The sequence below is a fragment of the Coenobita brevimanus genome, chromosome 12 (genome assembly GCF_032717465.1).
Source record: "Coenobita brevimanus isolate Jiangsu-jjx chromosome 12, ASM3271746v2, whole genome shotgun sequence".
NCBI classification, from domain to species: domain Eukaryota; kingdom Metazoa; phylum Arthropoda; class Malacostraca; order Decapoda; family Coenobitidae; genus Coenobita; species Coenobita brevimanus.
The window spans coordinates 13,991,098-14,013,717 of record NC_136965.1 but is presented as its reverse complement, the minus strand read 5'-3'; the positions used below and the strand labels follow the sequence as shown (position 1 = coordinate 14,013,717).

At 41.4% G+C, this 22,620-nt stretch overlaps 1 non-coding gene across 1 annotated transcript; it reads left to right on the top strand.

The window, feature by feature from the left end:
• The first annotated feature begins 22,129 nt into the window (after positions 1-22,129).
• On the top strand, positions 22,130-22,248 carry LOC145414014 (5S ribosomal RNA). Its single transcript, XR_013899817.1, has one exon. It is a non-coding gene; the product is annotated as a 5S ribosomal RNA (ribosomal RNA).
• The last annotated feature ends 372 nt before the right edge of the window (positions 22,249-22,620 follow it).

The following is a 22,620-nucleotide window of genomic DNA, read 5'->3' as shown; positions in this document are numbered from 1 at the left end:
CTTATTATCATCATATCTTTTTTTGTATGTGCCTGTATTACTTCATAATCGTAAACAGGTGGTTGTGTGTGTTTTGCAAGAGGGAACAAAGCTGATATGTTCTGCTGGGTCGAGATAATGGGTGTAGTTGTGCTTGTTTAGGCATGGCTAGGAGCGAAAAAATCGAAAGTCCACTCATCACAGCAGCAGGCTCTGAACTGCTTGATGAGGTGTATGGGAGTGTAGTTAGGTCAGTGTGAAGACGTTCAGAACGTTAGTTCACTTCCCAAAAAATTTTCCAGTTTTTTATACTGTAGGCCGCGCTCAAACGATGCCTGCGACCATTGATCAGCTAAACGTCATTTGTCGCCGGCGACCACGGAGGGGTTAAGGAAAAAATAAAGGAACTTTAGCACTAGAAATTTCGTCACCAGAAACTTCGACACTAAATGTTCTGCAACAGAATTTTTGAAAACATGAAGCTTAAGCACTGAGAAATTTTGTCACCAAGACCCTTTGGCACCGAGAAACTTTGGCACTGAAAATTTTTGGTACCACGAAGCTTTGGCACAGAGCCTTTAGCAGAGAGATAATTTGGCACCGTGAAACTTTGGCACTGAGGAACATTGTCACTCAGATATTTTAGCACTGTGAAACTTTGGCTATCTATCTATCTATATACCTAGGCTGCTTCCCCCAAGGAAAGGGAGGTAGCCGAGACAGGACGACTCACTCTCCATTTACTCATCCATTCAAACACATTCATTCGCATCTTAGCCCCAAACGGGAGAACGGACAGATCCTCACCGCACCACACCGCACAAGGGTCAACTGCGCAATGCAATCAGTGACATCTGCAGCAGGGCCCGACAGCAGAACTGGTTTACCCCTGCCACATCATAATAGACCCATCCCCTTACCCGCACCTGTTCTGACCAGCTGATCAGACCAAATGCGGGAGAATATCCCCTCAGGGCTGCGTCATCACTAATTCATTCACAATTTCTCTCCATTTATTTCTGTCACGCACAGCCACTCTTCCTTGCTCAACAGACATCCCTCTCGCATCCAGCGCTCTCTTCACACTGTCCATTCATCGTATTCGTGGTCTTCCTCTCAGCCTTACACCTCTCACATCAGATCTAGTTATCTTTTTCACCAGTCGCTCATTATCCATTCTCTCCATATGCCCAAACCATTGCAACACCCTCTGCTCAACTCTACCAGCCATCTCCCGAACAACTCCAGTTCTCCTTCGCACTTCATCATTTCGCACTCGATCCATACGCGTCACTCCACACATACTCCTCAGACATCTCATCTCCATTACATTCAAACTTTTCCTCTCTGCTACACCCATATTCACCACGATATTTAGGCATAGTTAAGTGTTTGCACCGAGAAAACTTTGACATGGAGAAACTTCTGCACTGTCAAACTTTTTTGAGTTATATTTTAGCATCAGAAAAATTGGCAACATGAATATGAAGAACCATAAAACTTTTGTCACTAAGAATTGGCGTACGGTCGAACATTTGCCATCAAGAATTTATACATCAGCCTAATTAAATACTTTTACAATTTATTACATGGTTTTTACACATCATTCATTCATTCAGGTCACGTTTCATCTTACATGATGCAGCACTTAATAATCGTGGGTCACAACGCACACTAACGACCTAATAGTGAAATGTTTGACGCACTCAGGGCCATTGATGACGTCAATCATCCAGTGGCAAAGAGCAATACGCTCTTACAAAATCCTCCAAATAGGGGCTACACCTATGGTGTTCAAATGGTGATGTGCATGGCTCAAACGTGTATGATTAGCACAACAACCATCATCATCATCGGCAGCAGCTTACTATAGCTCTTATGCTTTCAGATGTATTACTTCCCCTTTCTTATTTACTTCTTGTTTACTTATCATTTCTGTTGCCTTATTTTCCACTTATCGATCCCTGCGTACAACCAGTCCTTCCCTATTTGTACTTTACCTTTCTGTTTTTACTGCTTATTCTTCCGTATGTGCAGTTTACTCTTTCGTATGTACCACTTTTATTTTATTTACAATGCATCTTTCTATATTTACCACATATCCTTCCTTAATTACAACTTATCATTAATTATTTAGATTTTTTCTTCTCTATTTACCCCTTATCCTTTCTTATATACCGGTACCGCTTATTCTTCCTTATTTACAACTTATTGATTATTCAAAAACTTGTTCTTCTTAATTTACTGCTTATCCTTTCTCATATGCCGCTTATTCTCCCCTATTTACAACATACCCTTCTTTATTTACCACTTCTTCCTCCTTGTATACAACTTATCTTTCCTTATTTAACAATTATTCCTTTTCCTTTATCAGTTCTTCTTTATTTACCACTCATACTTCCTTTTTTACCACCCATCTTTCCATATTTTTAGCTTATCTTCTCTGATGCACGGCTCATCTGCTGCTTTGAACACTACGATTTACCACATGTCCACCATTTTCAAAAAAAAAAATATATATATATATACAACAACAACATTCCACAGTTATTTATCAATCATCTACCATGAATCAGAGAGACTGATAAATATGGATGGCTGGATGGTGAGAAAAGAGGACAGGTACATGGGGATGATTTAGTAAGAATAAGAAAATTAAAAAATGGATTTTTCCCACTAGTATATGGGAATGATGCTTTTTTTTTTTTTTGTATGCAAGGAAGAAGGAACCAAAAGCTAGAAGCGAGCAAGATTGTTCCCTCCCTAAAAAAGAACTAGTTAACAGAGGGCCAAATTCAAGATCTGATCAATTCGAGATGCATGGACACATTGTGTTTAACAGATTGGAGGTCATAGAAATTAAGAATAAAGACAGAGGAAGACAGTTCCAGAGTTGACCAGTTGCATAAATGGAAGACTGGGAGTAACAAATAACTCTTGGATTAGAGAGATGGACTGAAAAAGGAGGGATTTTGCAGTTAGATGGGGGCCACACGCCCACCGTTGTGGTGCAAGGATGCAAGCAGACAGTTCAGATAATTGAAGTGGCGTTGGAAAGGAGATAAAGATGGAACAGTGTAGCGAAGAAACAGGGGGTTGAAGTAAGATTAGGAGAGTTAATGAGACGTAAAGCCTTTATTACTCTACCTTGTTGACAGGAGCTGTATGTGAGGAGCCTCCCTAGACATGAGACTTACACTCCACACAGAGGCGAATAAAACCTCTCTATAAAGTGAATAATTGTTCAGGGGCAAAGAAGGCAAAGAAGGCAAAGAAAGCAACAAATTATTTCAGTGAAAGACAAAAACAGTGAAGCCATTCAAATTAGAGATAGCATGGTGATGAGATGAAGAATTTTACACAGAACTGTATGCATTAAAGACAATAGTACCAACAGCTAACCTTTCAGTAGACACAAATTTAATGAAATACTTGATGTAACACCAGATGAAGTAAGTATTTCTCGTAAAAGTATGTAAAGATGGAAGGCCTCAGAAGATTTTGGAATAATAGCAGATTTACTGTCGGATGGAGGGTACTCGTAGAAGTACAGAACAGTTTCACCCTCTTATTTACTCAGGGTATAAAGAACAAAATTCCCAAAACATAATGCAAATGTTATTTTGCTTTACAAAGAAGGTGACTCACTGTTCACCCATTATCTAATTACACATATTTACAAACTTTTCACTAATATCCTTACGAACAGAATAACGAAAAATTTGGAAGAAAACCAACTTCGTGAATAGGCAGGATTCCGAAGCCGATATTCAACTACTGATCATCTACACACAATGGATCAGCTAAACTATATATATATATATATATATATATATATATATATATATATATATATATATATATATATATATATAAAATAAACCACTTTTCTTAGGTTTTGCAGAATATAATAAACCACTGTTCTTAGGTTTTGTTGATTACGGTACGAATAGGCTTCTGACCCAGTAGAACACGTAGGAATTATGAATTAATTCTGGGAACAAGATGTAAATGACAACATTGTAAATCTGCTCGAAAACATATATAAAGAGCGAACTGACACAGTTAAATTACATAAAGACTAGGAAGAGATTAAGACTGAGAAGGGGGTGCGTCAGGAAGACACAATTTTACTAAAATTGTTTACAGCAAGCCTAGAAAACATTTTCAGAAAGCTATGCTGGAAAAACAAAGGAGTAAACTTAGATGCAGAAAAGCTACGTCATTTAAGGTTTGCAGATGACATTGTCCTAATCTCAGAAACAGCAGAGACATTGCAAGTAATGTTATATGACTTGAACAGAGAAAGTCTCAAAGTAGAAATAAAGATGAACCGGAGTAAACCTAATGTTTAATCCAAATACACCAAAGAGAGTCATCAGAATAAGCGAAGATATTCACGAAGAACTCGAGGAGTACAGTTACTTGGGGAAAATACTAAAACTAATGAATGACCATGACAGGGAAATAAGAAAACTCAATACAACTGGGTGGAATGTTTTCGGTTGATATAGAGACATCATGAAAAGTAGCTTGCATATGCATATGAAACGAAAAGTAGATAACGAATGAATAATCCAAGCAATGACGTACGGTTGTGAGACCTGGAAACTTAAAAATCGATGTAAAACCAACTAATCCGTTCTTCAAGACGGCTGGAAAGGTCAACGTTCGGTATATCTTTGGGACAGGAAAAGATCAACATGCGTGAGAAAGAAGACCAAATTAAAAGACACTAAAGATGTTATAAACGAACAGAAATGGAGGTGGGCAGGCCATATACCAGGAATAAGGAATAGCCAATGGAGCATGAGGCTGACTAACTGGATTAAAAGAAATTCCAAGTATAGCCGAAAAAGGCCAAGCGGGTGGTGAAACGAGATTGAGAAGTTTGCAGGCAAAACTTGGCAAAGACTGTCACAGTCAAAACATTCTGGGAAAAGTGTGACGAAGGCCTTTGTTCAGTAGTGGACTTGTAACTTATAATATACTGTATATATATATATATATATATATATATATATATATATATATATATATATATATATATATATATATATATATATATATATATATATATATATATATATATATATATATATATATATATATATATGTATATGTGTGTGTGTGTGTGTGTGTGTGTGTGTGTGTGTGTGTGTGTGTGTGTGTGTATCATCTCAGCGATTGCCTGCCCACTGCTGAACAAAGACCTCCCCCAACCTTCTCCACGGAATCCTTGACTAAGCCAATCTTTGCCTCGTATTGCTGGAAACTTTTCTCATCTCTCCATCTCCTGCCTGGCCATTTTTTACCATTCTTAACATTTCTCGGAGTCCAGTCAGTCAGCTTCTTGCTTCATCGATTATTCCTTATTCTTGCTTCATGACCTGCTAGTCTCCATTTCTATTATTGTATAACTATTATAATATTAACTTTAGTCTGCCCTCTCACCCAAGTTGATCATTTTTAGTCTCTTGAAAAAATTCCCACCACTGATCTTTACAAAGCTTATTAAGGACGCATAAGTTGGTTTTCCACCATTTTTTTTTTTTGTTCAGTTTCCACGTCTCAAACAGTACATTATAGCTGAGATCCGGTATAAACTTTTCGTTTCATACATATTGGCAAGCTCCTTTTCATAATGTCTTTATGTTTATCGAAAACTTTCCATGAAATTGTAATGTGTCATGGTCTTCCGTTAGTTTTGGTATTTGCCATAAGTATCTGTATTCTTCGACTTCTTCAAGAATTTCATCCCTTAATATGATGACGCTCTTTGGTGTATTTCAATTAAACATTTTAGTTTTACTTCAGTTGAGACTTTCTCTCTTTGGGTCATTTAACATCTCTTGCAATGTTCTGCTGTTTCTGAGCAAGAATTAAATGGTTTAGGTTTTCTCCATCCACCAGTTCTACCTACCTAGATTCATGAAAAAATCTTTCGGGGCATGGCGTAAATATTTTGGTGAAAGTTTAGTGAAAGTGTTTTTCCCTGAAGCACGCCCTTCTGCCACGATGTTTTCCGAGTCTTTGTGTAGCCTAATTGTAGCAGTTCCTTCTTCATATACTCGTTTCTTTTCGAACAGTTTTACAATGCTCTCATTTACTCATTCCCGGAATAATTTTATAACTGCTATGTGCTCCATTGAGTCGAAAGCCTTTTCGTAACCAACAAAGCCTAAGCACAGTGGATTTTTTATAATCCCCTCTTTTCTTAATTAGCTGATTCACTGTGTGTCGATGATCAGTAGACAAATGCCTGCTTCGGAATCCTACCTGTTCACGAGAGTGGTTTTCTTTCAAATTCGTTGTTATTCTGTTCGTAAGGACTTTATTGAAGAAACTGTAAATAATTGGTAATAAGCTAATAGGTCTATACATACTAAGATCTTTTGAGTCGCCTTTCCTGTAATGCAAAATTGCTGTTCCATTACACCATGTTTTGGGATTTTTTTTTCTTCTTTATACAATAAGATAGTAAGTGGGCGAGCCTGTTTTTTACTTCTAGTCCTATCTCTGACATTAAATCTGCTACTGTTCCATGTCCTCCTGGAGCCTTCCCTCTCTACATACTTTTAAGAGAAATATTTACATCGTCTGGTGTTACTTTTGGTATTTCATTTGTGTCAACTGAAAAGTAAGCTATTGGTACTATTGTTTTTGATGAATACAGTTCTTTGTAAAATTCTTAAACTCTATTCTCCACCCTGTTTCTGCACTAAGTGAATTTATCGTTTTTTTACTTTTTCATTGTTTTCCTAGTGCCATTTTTCTTTGGACATGTTTCAGACTTTTTCCTTTTTTGCTGGTTTCTATGATCTGATGCATGTTTCTGTTTCTTTTTTTTCCTTCTGTCTCATTTTGGTAGCTTATATAATTGTGATCTTTCTGTTTCATCTTTGTTTTTTACTTTCATCTTTCTTCTTTTCATTAATTCGAGGATCGTTTTTGAATACTTCTTAGCCTTGGTTCTCTTAGCTTTCCCTACTACCTCCACTGATTGTCTTAGCACTTTTGTCAGTCTTTCATTCAAGTTATTAGTATGGCACTGTGCATAACTTAGAGTCTGATTTCAAATTGTTATTTCTGACTGAAAGACTGCTTTGTTTTCGCTCACTTTGTTTGGATATATCTTTTTTTATTTTTAATCAACTTTTTTCCTCTCACTTTTGAAGCTGAATCTGGCTGTGCAACCCGTCATTCTATGGTCACTTGTTATATTTACTTTGTTGAAAACCGTGACATTTATGATCGTGTAATTCATATCTGCTATGATGAAGACAATTTTATTTTCTTTCTCCATTTGCACTTCTCGAGGTTCATTTTCTCCCTCTTATTTTTTGCTTATTCTTCTCATGTTATACATTTCAATACAATTTGCCAACAATTCTTCTCTGTCATTCCTATTTTCCACTCCGAATTTTCCTATACATTCTTCTCCATTTTTTGATTTGCCAAATTTTGCATTGAAGTCTCCCATGAGTATACAGCAGTATATGTGGTCTTTTCTTCTTCCGTTATCAAAGAATGTTTCTATTTCTTCATGTGAGCTTTGAGAGGTGCGTATACTTGTATTACTCTCAAGGTGCATCTTTTGCCTAGTCCAGTTAACTGGAGCCGTGGTGCCGACCAATTTTACACCTTTTTATTTATTTATTTATTTATATTATTTGCTAGATAGGTTACAAATGATGAGGAAACATGGAGGACAACCATAAAAGTACTCACAGAAACCATTTAGGTCGATTTTGAGATCGATTCTCCCTGAGCAGGCGGCTGAATACTTCGGAGTAACGCCCGTAGACTTCAGTGCCTGCTGCTGCCACAGTGACAGGAGGAAAAAGCTCTGCATTTTCTTCATCGGTAACTATGCTATTCGAGCCAACGACACTCGTGTTGGGTATATAGATGATATAGGAAGTGTCCCCAAGCATAGTAATGTACAATGAAAGACACAACTATCTTCCCAGTTCCGTCCAAAGATAATTTACACCTGGCGAAATACAATGAAACCCCAATCTCTACTAGTGCGTGTTGCAAATGGTTCGATTCTTCCGCTATATATTCGTAAAACTTTGGGAAGATAGTTGTGTCTTTCATTGTACGTTGGTGCATTATGACAAGCGAGAGAGTTAGTTGGATTGCCCATGATAATATTATAATGTTCATAATAGTTCTTATTCTACGTTTCTGAGGTAGAAAGTCTGTGCCAACACGTATTATACTGTACATTTGCTTTGTTTTGTTTTCTACATAACTAAATAATTCTGTTCATAGTCTACGCACTCTTGGTGTGTTTTCTCTCACACTCAACACATTTTCTTTTATCGCATGGCAAGATATTCTCACTGTGTCCCTTCACTTAGTATATATTCTCGCGCACACACACACACACACACACACACACACATACGCAACTTATTTTACTTCACTTACTATAATAATACTACTAACAGTAGTTTCTTATCGTATTACACTTACTTATGAGATAATTATCTTCACATATTATTTACAATTATATACATTTCATTTGCATCTTCCATCGCACATACCATGTAGTTCAGAAGTGGAGTTGGGTGTGGTATTCTTTGAAGCTGGGTGAGAGGCACAGCCCCACATCACACTCCACACATTGGTAACGCATGTCCTTTCGATGTGTTCTTGGCCGTGTTGTGCTGTGTTGGCACACGTGACACCTGTGTTGGGGATTCCTCTTCGCACCTGGCGCCGTCACTAACTCAGGGAAATGACGTTCGGTGAGGCAAAGGGGATTTTCACCACCAGTTGAATGCTTTCTAGGGACAGGATCATGACTGTGGGTGCCAGTCAGCTCCCTGCACAGCTCCCTGATGAAGTCCTCGAAACTCTCGCTGGATCCTGTGGTGTTGAAGTGGAGGAGGTGAGCATTCAAAACTGTTACATCCAACAGGTGAAAGAACAGTTTCTTGTACCACTTCATCGTGGACCTGGCACACTCGACGCTCGATATAATTACATCCGACTGGTCCACCTGACACATATTGACACTGAAATCAATTATAGCCTGAGGCTTCCAAATGTGCACTCGTTTATCATTTCGGTAATTTATGGTCTTTGTGATATGCATCAGGGGGTGATGAACCATTGAAAGGAGGTTTACCTCACTGTTCTGGTGCCAGGGAGTGGCAAGGATATTGTCTGCCTGGAAAAACATTATGAAATACCCGTGCGGCGAGGTGAGCCAGACACCACCACTCCAGGAAAAGAGTATGAGGGGGTGATACCCACCCCACCAGGAGATGACAGGGAGGCTGGCTCACCTGTCATACCTTCCAGGCAAGAGCATCTCATCTCCCTTGTGACCCCACGCCCCTCTTCCCCGCAGCCAGACCACCAGGCAGTGTGCAGGAAAAGTGCACTACACTCTGGCGAAGGGAACGCTCGCCAGAAATGGGGTGGGACTTGCAGTGGCAAGATCCCAAGCAAACCCTTGGATGCCGAGTTCCCTGGATTGGCCTTCTTTTTAACAGAGGACTCAGGAGGAGTCTCAAGGGTTACTATTCCCCCGAAGGAGCATTGGCACAGTATCACCCGTCGGGTACACTGTGGGTGAAAGGACCGTCCTTTCACCACCCTCTGCCAACCACCTTCGGGAGCCGGGACGTTGGCACGTCCACCAGACGACCCTCACTGGCAGCCCCAGGGAGGAAGGCGGGTCCAGGGGTACACTCTGCCAGAGGTACCAAGTGGGACGAAGCATTGCCATCCCCCAGTGCTGTCTCTGGGACTGGAGTCCCAGACCCTACAGCCGGAGTGCAGCCTCTGTCGGAGCTGTGGCAATAGCAGGGCAATTCCATCAGGCGCCTTCTCCCCACCGCCAGGACTACGGCTGGAGTGCAGTCTCCCTCGGAGCTGTGGCAATAGCTGGGTGTATCCATCAGTTGCCTTCTCTCCACCACCAGGATCTGTAGTGCCTAGAGATGCCTCCCCCGACTCCTTTTGCCCTCCTGTCCCACGTAAGAGCCCAGGCAGTGCCCAACGGGGCTGCCTGACAGAGGGAAAGTCCCTTGGACCTCCCCCATCTAGCCTGGACCAGAGTTCCAGCGGGGCCTCCCTGTCCCACCAAGTAGGGGAGCTAGCCCCTTGCTGCTCTCCCTCCGCCCATCCCCAGGCTCCTGTAGAGGAAGGTGCCTCTTGCCCCGTCCACCACCCCGGTGGCAGAGTAAGGTGCACCTCTCCCAGCCCCTCTACATGAGACGGCAGTTTCTACTCCTTTTCAGGGATCCCACCAGTGACCAGAGCGGGCGTGATGTCCCCCAAGTCCGGTGTCCTGTCCCTGCAGCCCTAGGTGTTGTCGGACTCCTCCAGGACGAGAGGCCGCAGCTCACCCCTGCTGGCCCCCTCTCGACAGTGAGACCGCAGCCCCCGGAGTCAGCAGGCCTCCCCCGGCTCCTGCTGCAGTAGCCAAGGCTCCCTCAGCAACGGCAGCCGCAGGCCCTCCCTGACAGCCACCTCTGCAGGACAAGGCTGCAGCACAGCCTGGGCACCGCCCTCCCCACATTCTATCCCAGCCCTGGGCGTCCCCAGTTCCTCTACTAGGACCCTGATGACGACTAAGGGCCAGCACCAAGCAGCGCATCTCCTGGCCCTCTCCGGCCCTAGCCCAGAGAGCCCTGCCTCCTGCCGGGCCGTTGCAGCCAGGGAGCCACCCAACACACCACCTGCCCACTCCTCCAGGCCTTGTGGCGACCACATGGACCACTCTCCCCTGTACTACTCGCCTTGCTGCCCACCTCCCACACCCGGCCGACATCTGAAGCTCCCGGTGTAGGCCCTCCCACCCCATTGTCTGTGCCCTCCACTCCACCAGAATCGTGAGTATTAGACCCTATGGTTGTGCACTCCCCAGTGTTGTTGACCCCCTCCCCCCAGTGAACTAGCCTCTGTGACTCCCCCTATACCTTGGTGCCTCTCCCCCAGTGTTGATCAACCCTACCCCTGTGCTCTATCCCTTCTCTCCCCCCCTGGCAGCCTCGGTGTCCTTCTTCCTCAGTGTCCCATAGTGAACTCTACTACTTGTGATCTCGCGCGTGGAGTGTTCGACGCCCACACACGGGTCAGTTCCCCGACAGTGACAACCCTCCCCCAGTGTTGCCCCACAGGGCACTCTACGTCAGTGTAACCCTCCCCAGTGCACTCTCCCCCCCCCAGGCCCCCAGTCCCTGTCCCCACGTAAACAGACCCAACCTAGACTCACTAATACCCCTCCCTCTGCCCCCCCCCTTGACCAGTGCAGGACATTATATACTCTCGTCCTATGTAATGCGTATATAGTAGAAGGTTAGCTAGGGTATCATCCATGTCACACGGATGTATTGTACTACCTAGGAATCCGTCTATGGCACGTGAGCACCTAGACTTAAGGGCTGGAATACATATTGTCGTCCATGTCACGCACATGTCATATTGGGTATACTGTACTATATCGTCTTTATGTGCTGAACACAACGTACCTGACATAATTGTGAAATATTGTCTGTGACACTGTGGACATTACTCTATATTAGGAAGGTGTAACTCCATGTACAGGTCAGACTTGCTGAACTAGATGGAAAGTGATCATTGTAAACACTATTTTGAGTCATTGTAAGTTCCTCAGTTTTGCTCACAGAACGTGTGTGTACATGTCTTTTGGTAATATAAAAGTGTGCCTTTTGACCAGTGGTGTTTGTGTTTTCCTTCCTTGCCTGTACTGACCTGGTCGGGAACAAAGAACTCAGAACCGCACCATACTTGAACCCAAGAAGTCGGGGCTCAGATTATGCTGCATAACACAGTACCTTCTTCCTTCACGTTTCCTGCCCACCTGTACCATGTGCCACCTGCTTTTCTTCACTGCACCACAGATACCAGTTTCTTGCTGCTGCAAATACCGAGCAAAAAGTGGGTTAGTGCACCAGTTGTCCAGGTACAAGACGTGCCCACGATGAAGGTACAGCTGCTTCATTGTCTTGACAACTGCACCAGACAAACCAACACTCCTATCCTCTGTAATTTCTATCTGTGCACCGGCATACGGGGCTATGTCCTGCACATACCCAGACCTGCAGTCACACATGAAGAAAGTTTTGAACCCAATGTGGTGTCTATTGCTTGGGATATATTGCCTGAAGGCAATGTTCCCCCTTCATAACATGAGACTCTTGTCTATGACCAGGTCTCTGTAGGGAGAGAAAGAGGATGAGAATTGCACCCTCAGGTGATCAAACACTAGGTGAATTCGGCACATCCTGTCAGTGTTGCCTACGTTGCCTGGGTCCTCAGTATTGTAAAAATGGAGCCGGCTGAGAATATACTGGAATCTGTTTCTCCCCATAACTATTACAAAGAAAGGTCTTGACATTAGGAAGTCCACAGTCCAGTACGAAGGTAACTGATTATTTTTTATCAGATCCATGATGAGAACTAAGGCCAAGAACAGGTACATTTTGTCAACAGATACGTCATCAAACAGCCAGCTATGGAGTGTGTTTCGGGCTGTACCAAGGCAGAATGTTGCATTCATGTTAGAAAGTATGCAGATTTTGAGAACTAACTCTCTAGTAAAAAAGTTTTTTGAAGAAATCAATCCTCGTAGAGGATTAGTTCATCTTGGAAACAGAACAGCCTGCCGTGTCCCCACCAGTAAATGGTTGGTGGCTGGGAAAAAAATTGCTCCCATCCTCCCACTCCCACGACATTTCATTCTCTGCTTCACCATCACTATCACCACCATCACCACCACCATCTCCGTTGTCAGGATGGGGAGGAAAACCAGAAGTCACCTGCGGAATATTTTCCACCTCCTCACCTTTCTCCCGACAATCACCTTTTTCCTCCCTACCTTTCCCTTTTTCTTTCCCCTTCTCCTTTCCTTTCACCCCCACACTACCAATAAGGGAGGAAGAAACACTAAAATGAGGTGGGGAATTTCCATGGGGAAGATCATGTGTCCCAGAGGTGCTGGGCTGAGGTGACTCAGGCCATTCTGAGGTCAGCGGCGGTGCAGTCCTCCTCGCCCAGTGTTTTTTTTTTTTTTTCTTAAATAACAGAACGGAGGAAGGAAAAACAAATGAGTAAAAGAAAATAATCCATACACCAGATTATTGGTGTCCTCTGTTCATAAAATATCTGTAACAGTTTGACCTGAACAGTTGTGGGTTGAAATTTGGAGGGAAACAACTCTGGGGAAGCGAGTTCCAGAGAGATACAGTTCGGGAAATGAAAGAATTCTTATAGGCAGAAGTTCTGCAATATGGCTGAGTGACATTCCAGTCATGAGCGCTACCAGATGCCCGTGTAGCACGAGGGAAGGCATGGAGAGGTGGCACCATGGATGCAACTTCATCTGAGCATTTGCCAAAAAAATATCTGTAAATTAATGCAAGGTAGGCAACATTCCTTCTTACTTGCAGGAGAGGTAGTTTATATGTAATACCAGGGTTGCTAATGATTCTAACAGCTTTGTTCTGAATTTTGTCTAGTTGTCTTAATGCAATCTCTCCACAACCATTCCACAAGGGTGAGCAATATTCAAGCTGAGAGCGCACATGACTCTTATAAATTATAGCTAACTGCTCATCGGCGAAGAATTTACGGACACTGTACAATAATCCAAGTTTCTTCGAGGCGGTTTTAGCAAGTGATCTGACATGAGAGGTCCAGCTGAGGGCACTGTCAAGTGAGACACCAAGAATGTCAATACTTTTGGAGATGGGAGTATTAGTAGCACTGAAGGTAATGTACGAATTTGACAACATCTGTCTATTAGTAAACTGTATATATTTAGTTTCACTAGCATTAAAAGAGACAAGGTTGTTTTGTCCCCATTCACTGAGTGTAGATAGATCTTGATTTATGGAGATGGCTGTACTGAGTTGAGAGGTAGAGCTATTAGACTTTGTAAATGGATGTCTGAGTGTGAATGAACTATGTAGTGTTGAGTCATCTGCATATGAGTGAATGGGATTGTGGGTGACAGATAAGAGATCATTAAAATATGAACCAGAAATAGGGTTGGTGCCAGAACTGATCCTTGCAGCACGCTGGCATTAATTGAGTGGAATTTGGAATATACATCATCTACTTTTACTCTTATTTTCCTGTCACTACGATATCAAGAAATCAAAGGAACAAAAGATGTTAGTCCATAGCAAGGGAGTTTGGACAGCAGGGAATGGTGCCATGCACTGTCGAAAGCTTTAGAGATATCAAGAGCTACTGCATGAGTTTCTCCAAAGAGATCAATTGATTGATGGATGGTATGAGTTAAGAGATTGAGTATGTCAATGGTGGATCTTTCGTGACGAAAACCATATTGTCTATCACTAATTAAGTTGTTGGATTCAAGATGTTTAACAATGTGCATATTAATTAAAGTTTCAAATACCTTACCGAGAGAAGATGTGACAGCTATTGGTCTGTAACTGGAGAGATCAGACGAACTTCCTTTCTTCGGAACTGGTTGGATATTGGCTTCTTTCCATGAATTTGGGAATAAAGAAGTACGTATGCATAGTCTGAATAATTTAGCTAGGACAGAGGGAAGTTCAGGGGAACAATTTTTCAAAACAATTGGCAGAATTCCATCGGAGCCTGGAGCTTTGTTGGCAGGTAAATTGTCTAGGATGGATTTTACGTATCTTATCTGTATTTTAAGTGGGGCAATTTCGGGAGAATCAAGTTTCAGTACGGTACTGGGACATTCTGGCTGGTATCGTCTATGGTAGAGTTTCTGGCAAAGGTACTGGCAAAGATATCTGCTTTCCCACGTGAGACATTTGTAATGTTGCCATCTGAAGATTTTAGTGGGGGAATGGAAGATGATTTGTTAAAGTTATTATTGAAAGAATTTAGAGTTGACCAGAATATTCTATTGTCATTAGGGTTGTTAAGTAGTTTTGATGCTTTCTTTTGAAGAAAGAGTGATTTAGATAGATTTAATACAGCTTTTGCATGATTTCTAGCAATTTTAAATTGGGAGAGTGAATCAGAAGTTTCTGATTTTAAGTAAGAGTTATAAGCTAATGACTTTTGGGCTGTTGCTCTGGCACAGTTGCCATCAAACCATTTTGGAGAGTTCGATCTTTTAGTGAACTGTTGACTTGGTATGAACAAATCCATACCAGCTAGTATTAAGTCGCAAATGTAGGACTGGGTAGAATTGGGATCACTAGAAAAGAAAGATTGCCACGGAACATCAGCAAGATAATTTCTAAATCCATCCCAGTCTGCCCTATTGAAGTGCCATCGGGTCACCCTGACAGGTTCAGAACGGGGAGGTGTGGGAGGGTTAACTAATGAGGCTTTGATGAGATTGTGGTCAGAGGATCCAAATGGTGACAGTACCTCTATCCTGTATTGATCTGGATTATTTGTCAAGAATAAATCCAAAAGATGGGCATTATGGTCAGGATTATCAGGTATTCTGGTTGGTTGCTTTACCAACTGGGTGAGATTAAACGATTCCGCAAACAGCTCGCACTCTAGACCAGCGTCGTCAGTCCGGGCAGAATGCAATAACCATTCAACATTGTTTATGTTAAAATCACCCAAAATGGTAATTTCGGTGCCAAGGGCAAGGTCAAGGTTACTCAACTGAGTGGATTTGGAATCAAATACACTGGGTTCCGAAGAAGCATTGGGGGAATGATAAACTACACAAATACATTTGGTAATGTTTTGACAATTTAATTTATATAATGAGTAATCAAAACTGGATGAAGTGAAGTTTAAAATAGTGTCAACTGCATATTGGGATTTGATATAATGTGTGTAAAACAAAGCACTACTCACCTTGTGTTTTTTTCCTTAAACATCTTCCCCGGCCTTTGGCTCTTTACAGGGGGATCATACCCATTTCGGAAGACAGTACGTAGCCCTAGGATCCTCCTGATATTCATTCTCAATATAGGAATCATCACAGGATTGAGGGCGGTGGTGGGTGGTGGGAAGGTGTGGTGGTATTGGGGCTGCCTGGGAGGATACCATCCTCACTCCCATATATTTAGCCTTCCTGGGGAATGTTATTTCCTCATCACTGCTAGATTCTAAGTCTGGCTAAACGTAATCCCTGTCAACCACATCGTCATCTAATGAGGAATCACTTTCTCCATCACAGGGCACCTCAAGGTGAGAGTCAATCCCATGCTGGGCTAGGCCACGATGTGCCATGGTCCTCACTGGCTCATAGTCAAAATTAGACTGACATGGAGGGCTCCCACATGCCTAGGTATGCAGTGATGACTCATACCTGGTGGGTGAGGCCTAGAGAGGCGCAGGAATATCCCAGCTGCTTTTTGGGCACCTAATTTGAATTTTCGAATTTTGGCAAACACATGAAATCGCCGAAGTACATGTATGTCGCTGGCACCGTCTGCACACATATAGGAGCCAACATACATGCATATTGCCTGCATGAGGCGGGTTAATATCCATGCTACTCTGTCAGTTACACTGCTGAATTTAACAATCTTCTCTGCAAGGTTTCTGTTAAATGGAAACTAGGTGGTTGCAATCCCAGAGCTTAATTTTTCTTTTTTGTGGACTGGACTCAGACCTACAATATCCAAACTACCGGTAGTGATTTTTAATTCAGTTAGCAACCTTCATGAGCTGAGCCTTTCCAAATTACACCTGAGGCTGATGGGGTCCCACTGGACCCTAAACTTTTTGGTGGATTTCTGCCATATGCATAAAGCTACATCATTCAAAGTTTGTACATGTATTACCCTGGACACAGCACCTGGAACAAACTCACCAGTGTCACTTTTTTTTTCTGAATTTTTTACAGAAAAACATTTACATTCATCAGAAATCTATTGAAGTTTCAGCATAGATGCACTGAACCTACACTTATTTGAATGATTGACTGTCAGTACTCATGGGATAGGTTCTTCACATATTAACAAGCTCTAGTATAAAGTATGATAACATAATCATAAAATAAAGTTATCCTTATAATGTTCAAATTAGATACAAAAATTTTGGTTTTCAGTATCAAACAAATATAGAGAAAACATACTTTATCACTGGAAAACAACTAAATGCTAGTACCTCTCTCACAAATACAAAGAAAGGTGACCTCTGCAGGCCATCTCTTTGTTGTGAGTAGTTTTTGACTAGCTGGTCTAACTTATCAACATCTTTTGTTGCTTTACAGGCAAGAATCACATGAGGTTTGAAAGGTTCTTGTTCTTGCGTTTTGTTGTCATAATGCATAGTACTCAATAACAAAACTGCCTTCTTCTTCTTTGGGACATAGCTGCACAGCATAAGATGGTGGTACTTGCCAAAGCCAGACTTTGTTGAATACAATGGATAGTCCCTTGAAACTTGAAATGAGTTGGGAATTTCACACCTATTCATTCTCAGAGTTCCTAAGAGTGTTAGATCTGTATCAAGTAGTTCTTTGGCATGATTAACATTAGTAAGCACGTTATCAGTAGTTACTTTTCCTCCTGAGTCCACAAGAGTTTCAGTAAGATCTCAAACAACTCTTTGAGCTTGATGGCATTCTGGACCTTTAGGACCTTTCCCTTTGCATATCTAGGCATTTAGAAGATACCCATTTGTAGCATCGACCATACTACACACCTTTATACCTTACTTATCTGGTTTTGATAGCATGTGTATTTTGAAAGGTCATTTTCCTCTAAATGTGAGTATAGATTCATCCAGTTACATATGGGCCAGCTTTATGGTTTACTTGGCATGACTCAATAAATTTTTGCCTAACCTCAAAAACAGATGCCAACTTTCCTTGTTCATCATTCCTCAGTTCTGCACGACTGGACAAGTCATCAAATTTTATGGGCCTTTTGATTTCATTTAAGCGGTCACAGCTTACAAAATCACGAAAATTTTAAGGGCCTGTCTTAGTACTATGTTGTTCATTATGTGGACCAAACCTATTGTTGTCCACTCCACTTCTGGTATGAAGGCCTATCCATGCCATCAACTCAGACTGTTTCCAATTGTCACCACAGAAAAGATTCCTTTTTTATATGTTGCATCTGTAATGAAGAAATTGAAAGTAGCAGTTGTAGAATGTGCTGGTACAGCCTCATGAACACCTCCACGTTCACAAAGAATATTTGATATCACCCCGTCTACACCTGGGAACCTCAGTAGACCATACTGTACATTTGTCTCATCCTAATAAAATCTTGCCATCTTCTTCATCAGTATCATCTGCATCACTACCATCTCTTGCATATTCACTGTCTTCATCTAGATCTTCAATACTGTCAGACTGTTCAACCACTTCATATTCATCAGTGACAGATAATTCACTGTCTAAGTCAATATCGTCAAAAAAAAAAAAAAAAAAAAAAAAAATCGGGTTGGTCATTTTCTACCAACAAATTTCTGCCATAAAACATTGATATTGACATTGACATTGTCTGTATATGTCAAAAATCTGAAAAATCAGAAAACAAATATAATTAATGACAAGGAAGGCGAGGTGGGGTCCCAGCAGATCTAATTAACACATTTCACACTGTCACTCCTACATGCTGGAAGCTTTTTTGACAAAAAAACAAAAAAAATATATATGTGCATATACAGTAACAATCTACAATAAAAGTCACGGATTCAGCTGATGAAGGGTTAAGGTATTGAATCTTCTGTGAGGCTTCTTACATTGTATGTGTAGATCTTCATGGATTTCAGTTTCTTTAATGTCCTGATCTCTGATTAGCCGAGACAGTGCCTACTCACTTCCGGTGACACACTGCCTGTAAGCATAGAAGACAATGCGGTTGGACCTTTAGTGGACAATGATCCAACTGGAACGCTCGTGGAATCATCGACAGCTTAATTCATGTTTTGTTGGGAGGATTGTGGTCAATAATCTCACCTCCCTGCCATGTACTTTCTGGTGGGATTATTTTATTTTTTTATCCTATTTTTGGATGCCACCTCATTCAGCATATTCTATGGAGCCCTATATTTTGCCTCCGCCTGAAGCTATATGTTTTATCTTGCGTTGGTTGGTTTGTCTGTTTGTCTGTCTGTCTATTAGCAGGATTACTCAAAAAGTTATGAATGAATTTTGAAGAAATTTTGTGGAAGAGTGGGACTTGGGCCAATGAATGGATGATTAAATTTTGGGCCAGATTCGGACCCGGATCCGGAGTATACCGCAAAATGTCTCCTAAAGTTCTCAATGAATTTCAGTAAAATTTTGTGGAAAGGTGAAACATCAACCAAAAAAGAATTGATTAAATTTTGGGGCTGATCTGGAACCGGATTCGTATCCTGTATCCACGGATCCGGATCCGCGATTACTCTGAAAGTTATAAACGGATTTAGATGAAACTCTGTGGGAGGGTGGACCATGGGCCAAGGAAGAAATGATAAAATTTTGGGGCCGATCCGGAGTATCCTGCACAATATCTTCAAAAATTCTCAATGAATTTCAATGAAATAATGTGGAAAGGTGGGACGTGGACGAAGAAAGAACTGAATAACTTTGGGGACGTATCCGGATCCGGATCTGGATCCTGATCATTTTTAACCCTTCATACGCAAGGTGAAAATTTGTAACCCGGAATGCCATGTTGAGGCTTGAGAGACCCCAAATTAACTTGTGGATTTCTGCCATTTGCACGAAGTTACAAATATCAAATTTTGCACATCTCTTTTTTTTTTTTTTTAATGCGAGGAAGAAGGAACCAAAGGCCATGAGCCCGCAGTAACAGTTCCCTCCAAGAGAAAAACAAAATACAATATAGAGCCAAATTCAAGATCCGATCATTTTGAGATGCCTGGACACACTGCGTTTGAAAGACTGGAGATCATAGGCAGCAGGAAATACAGACAGAGGGAGACAGTTCCAGAGATGACCTGTTGCATAAATGAAAGACTGGGAGTAACGGTTAACTCTTGCATTAGAGAGTTGGACAGAAAAAGGATGAGAGTTTGCTGCCAGACGGGTGCTACGCGCCCGTCGTAGAGGTGGAGGAATGCAAGCAGACAGTTCAGAGGGGCAATGACCATTAAAGTAGCGATAGCAAAGAGATAAAGATGCAACAGTGCGGCGAAGAGACAGAGGTTGAAGGGAGTCAGTAAGAGGAGGAGAGTTAATCAGACGGCAAGTGTGGCCAATCCATCATATGTCCTTTATTTTTTTTTAGCAAAGTTTTTAAGAGTTTCCTCAAAATTTTAGAAGTTTGCACATGTAATGAGAAATGTGCCATATATTTTTAGGTTACATCATTCTTATTCATTCAGCATGCTCTTAACAAATAAAATAAATGTATTATAATGCCATAGAAAAAGTCATGAAATTTTAATGACTCTAAAATACTGTATAGGTTGACTCGATGTCCAGAACATAGACAAGATTGACATTTATATTAGGAAAAACCCTGAATGATTTACAAATGAAGTAAACTAGATTGACATTTACTGTATATTCAGAAAAGGTTAACATTTACAGTATATTAAAAAAAAAAAATTAATGATTAACAAATCTGGTAAGCATTCAGTAAAACAAACTAATATGTCATTATCAGCATCAGAAATTGAATGATCTCATACGATTCTCCCCCGCTGACTGTAGAACATCTCAACATTCAGTAACATCGTCCTTAATACCAAGAATTTGAAAAATATATATATATATATATATATATATATATATATATATATATATATATATATATATATATATTACATGGAATGCTAGGTGGGGTACTAGACGAGCCCCTCTGAAAGTTGTGCCCTCTAAACTCCTGAACTATAAGAGCTTTTTTACTCAAAATTTCAGTGCTTAAATAATCGGGCATGACAAACAAAGTCAAGGCTCGCCAGATCCCTAAAACAATAACGAGCTACATGGCATAATTTTAAAAAATGTGTTGGGGTCCATCTGACCCTACCTGGAGTGCGAAAGGTTAATGGCAATGCCATTGGCTGAGGTAAGTGCTCTCTGACCACTTTCTAGTTGTATAAGGGGTCCAATGGTCCACGCCGTTTATGATGGTAACTCGTATATCTACAAGGTCTTCCCCTATCTGCATCACGGGGATGCACCAGGTAGCGGTGGCATCCTGCCCTTGGATCTATCTATCTGTCTGATTATCTATATTTATCTATCTATCTATCTGTCTATCTATATCTGTCTATCTATCTATCTATCTATCTATCTTTTTTATGCTAGGAAGGAACTAAAGGCCACGAGCCTGAGCTGTTCCTTCCAAGAGAAAAACAAAATACAAGAGAGAGCCAAATTCCAGATCCGATCATTTCGAGATGCCTGGACACACTGCGCTTCAAAGACTGGAGATCATAGCTAGAAGGAAATACAGAGGGAGACAGTTCCAGAGTTGACCTGTTGTATAAATGAAGGACTGGGAGTAAAGGTTAACTCTTGCATTAGAGAGTTGGACAGAAAAAGGATGAGAGTTTGCTGCTAGACGGGTGCTACTCGCCCATCGTAGAGGTGGAGGAATGCGAGCGGACAGTTCAGAGGAGCAGTGACCATTGAAGTAGAGACAGAAAAGAAATAAAGATGCAACAGTGAGGCGAAGAGATAGAGGCTGAAGGGAGCCAGTACGAAGAGGAGAATTAATGCTTTCTTGCATTAGTCAAAAGATATGAGAAAGGAATGTACAGCATGCTTCCATGCCCCAGAGAATAACCTCCGTAATGCGCAAGGCACACTCAGATGGCTCCCGGCCATGGAAGCAATAATCATTCCACGGAAAATCAAAGAAGTACTGCCTGAGGGTCTCCCAATCCGCAGCTCCAAAGTGCCACAGACAACGTTTCTTTGGAGGGTCCATAGGCCGTATCGGAGCGATAGGACAGGTTAAGGTAATAAGGTTGTGATCTATCTATCTATCTATCTATGTATCTATCTATCCATCTATATACCTATATCTATATCTATCTATATATCTATCTATATTTCTTGCAAGAAATGTTAAATGACATGAACAGAGAAAGTCTCAAAGTAGGGATAAAGATCAACCGGAGTAAAACTAATGTTTAATTCACAAACACCAAAAAGCGTCATCGCTAAGAAATTCTTGAAGAAGTCGAGGAGTACAATTACATGAGGCAACTAACCAGTTCTAAAATTAACGAAAGATCATAATAGCGCAAAAAAAAGACGCATGACAACGGTCATACCACGTTGAGTACACCGCTTCCCATCCGATCAGCGAAGTTAAGCAACGTTGGGTCTGGTTAGTACTTGGATGGGTGACCGCCTTGGAACACCAGATGCTGTCGGCATAACGTTCTCCCTACATGTCAAGTGGGCTTGATGGAGGATTAGTGCCCCTCCCTGTAAAACAATTAACTCTAAGCCCTTGGCCACCCCGTTTGGGATACATGGCGTCTGGCAATGAATGAAAAAAAGACGCATTACAATTGGATGGGAAGCTTTCAGTAAACATAAAGACATGATGGAAAGTAGCTTGCCAGTTGGAATGAAACGAAGAGTATACAGTATAACGAATGTATAATTCCAGCTATGACATACGATTGTGAGACCTGGAAACTGATAAAATCGATGGAAAATAAACTAATCCGTTCTCACAGAGCAATGGAAATGTCAGTGCTGAGAATATCTTTAAGAGACAGGAAAAGATCAGCTTGGGTGAG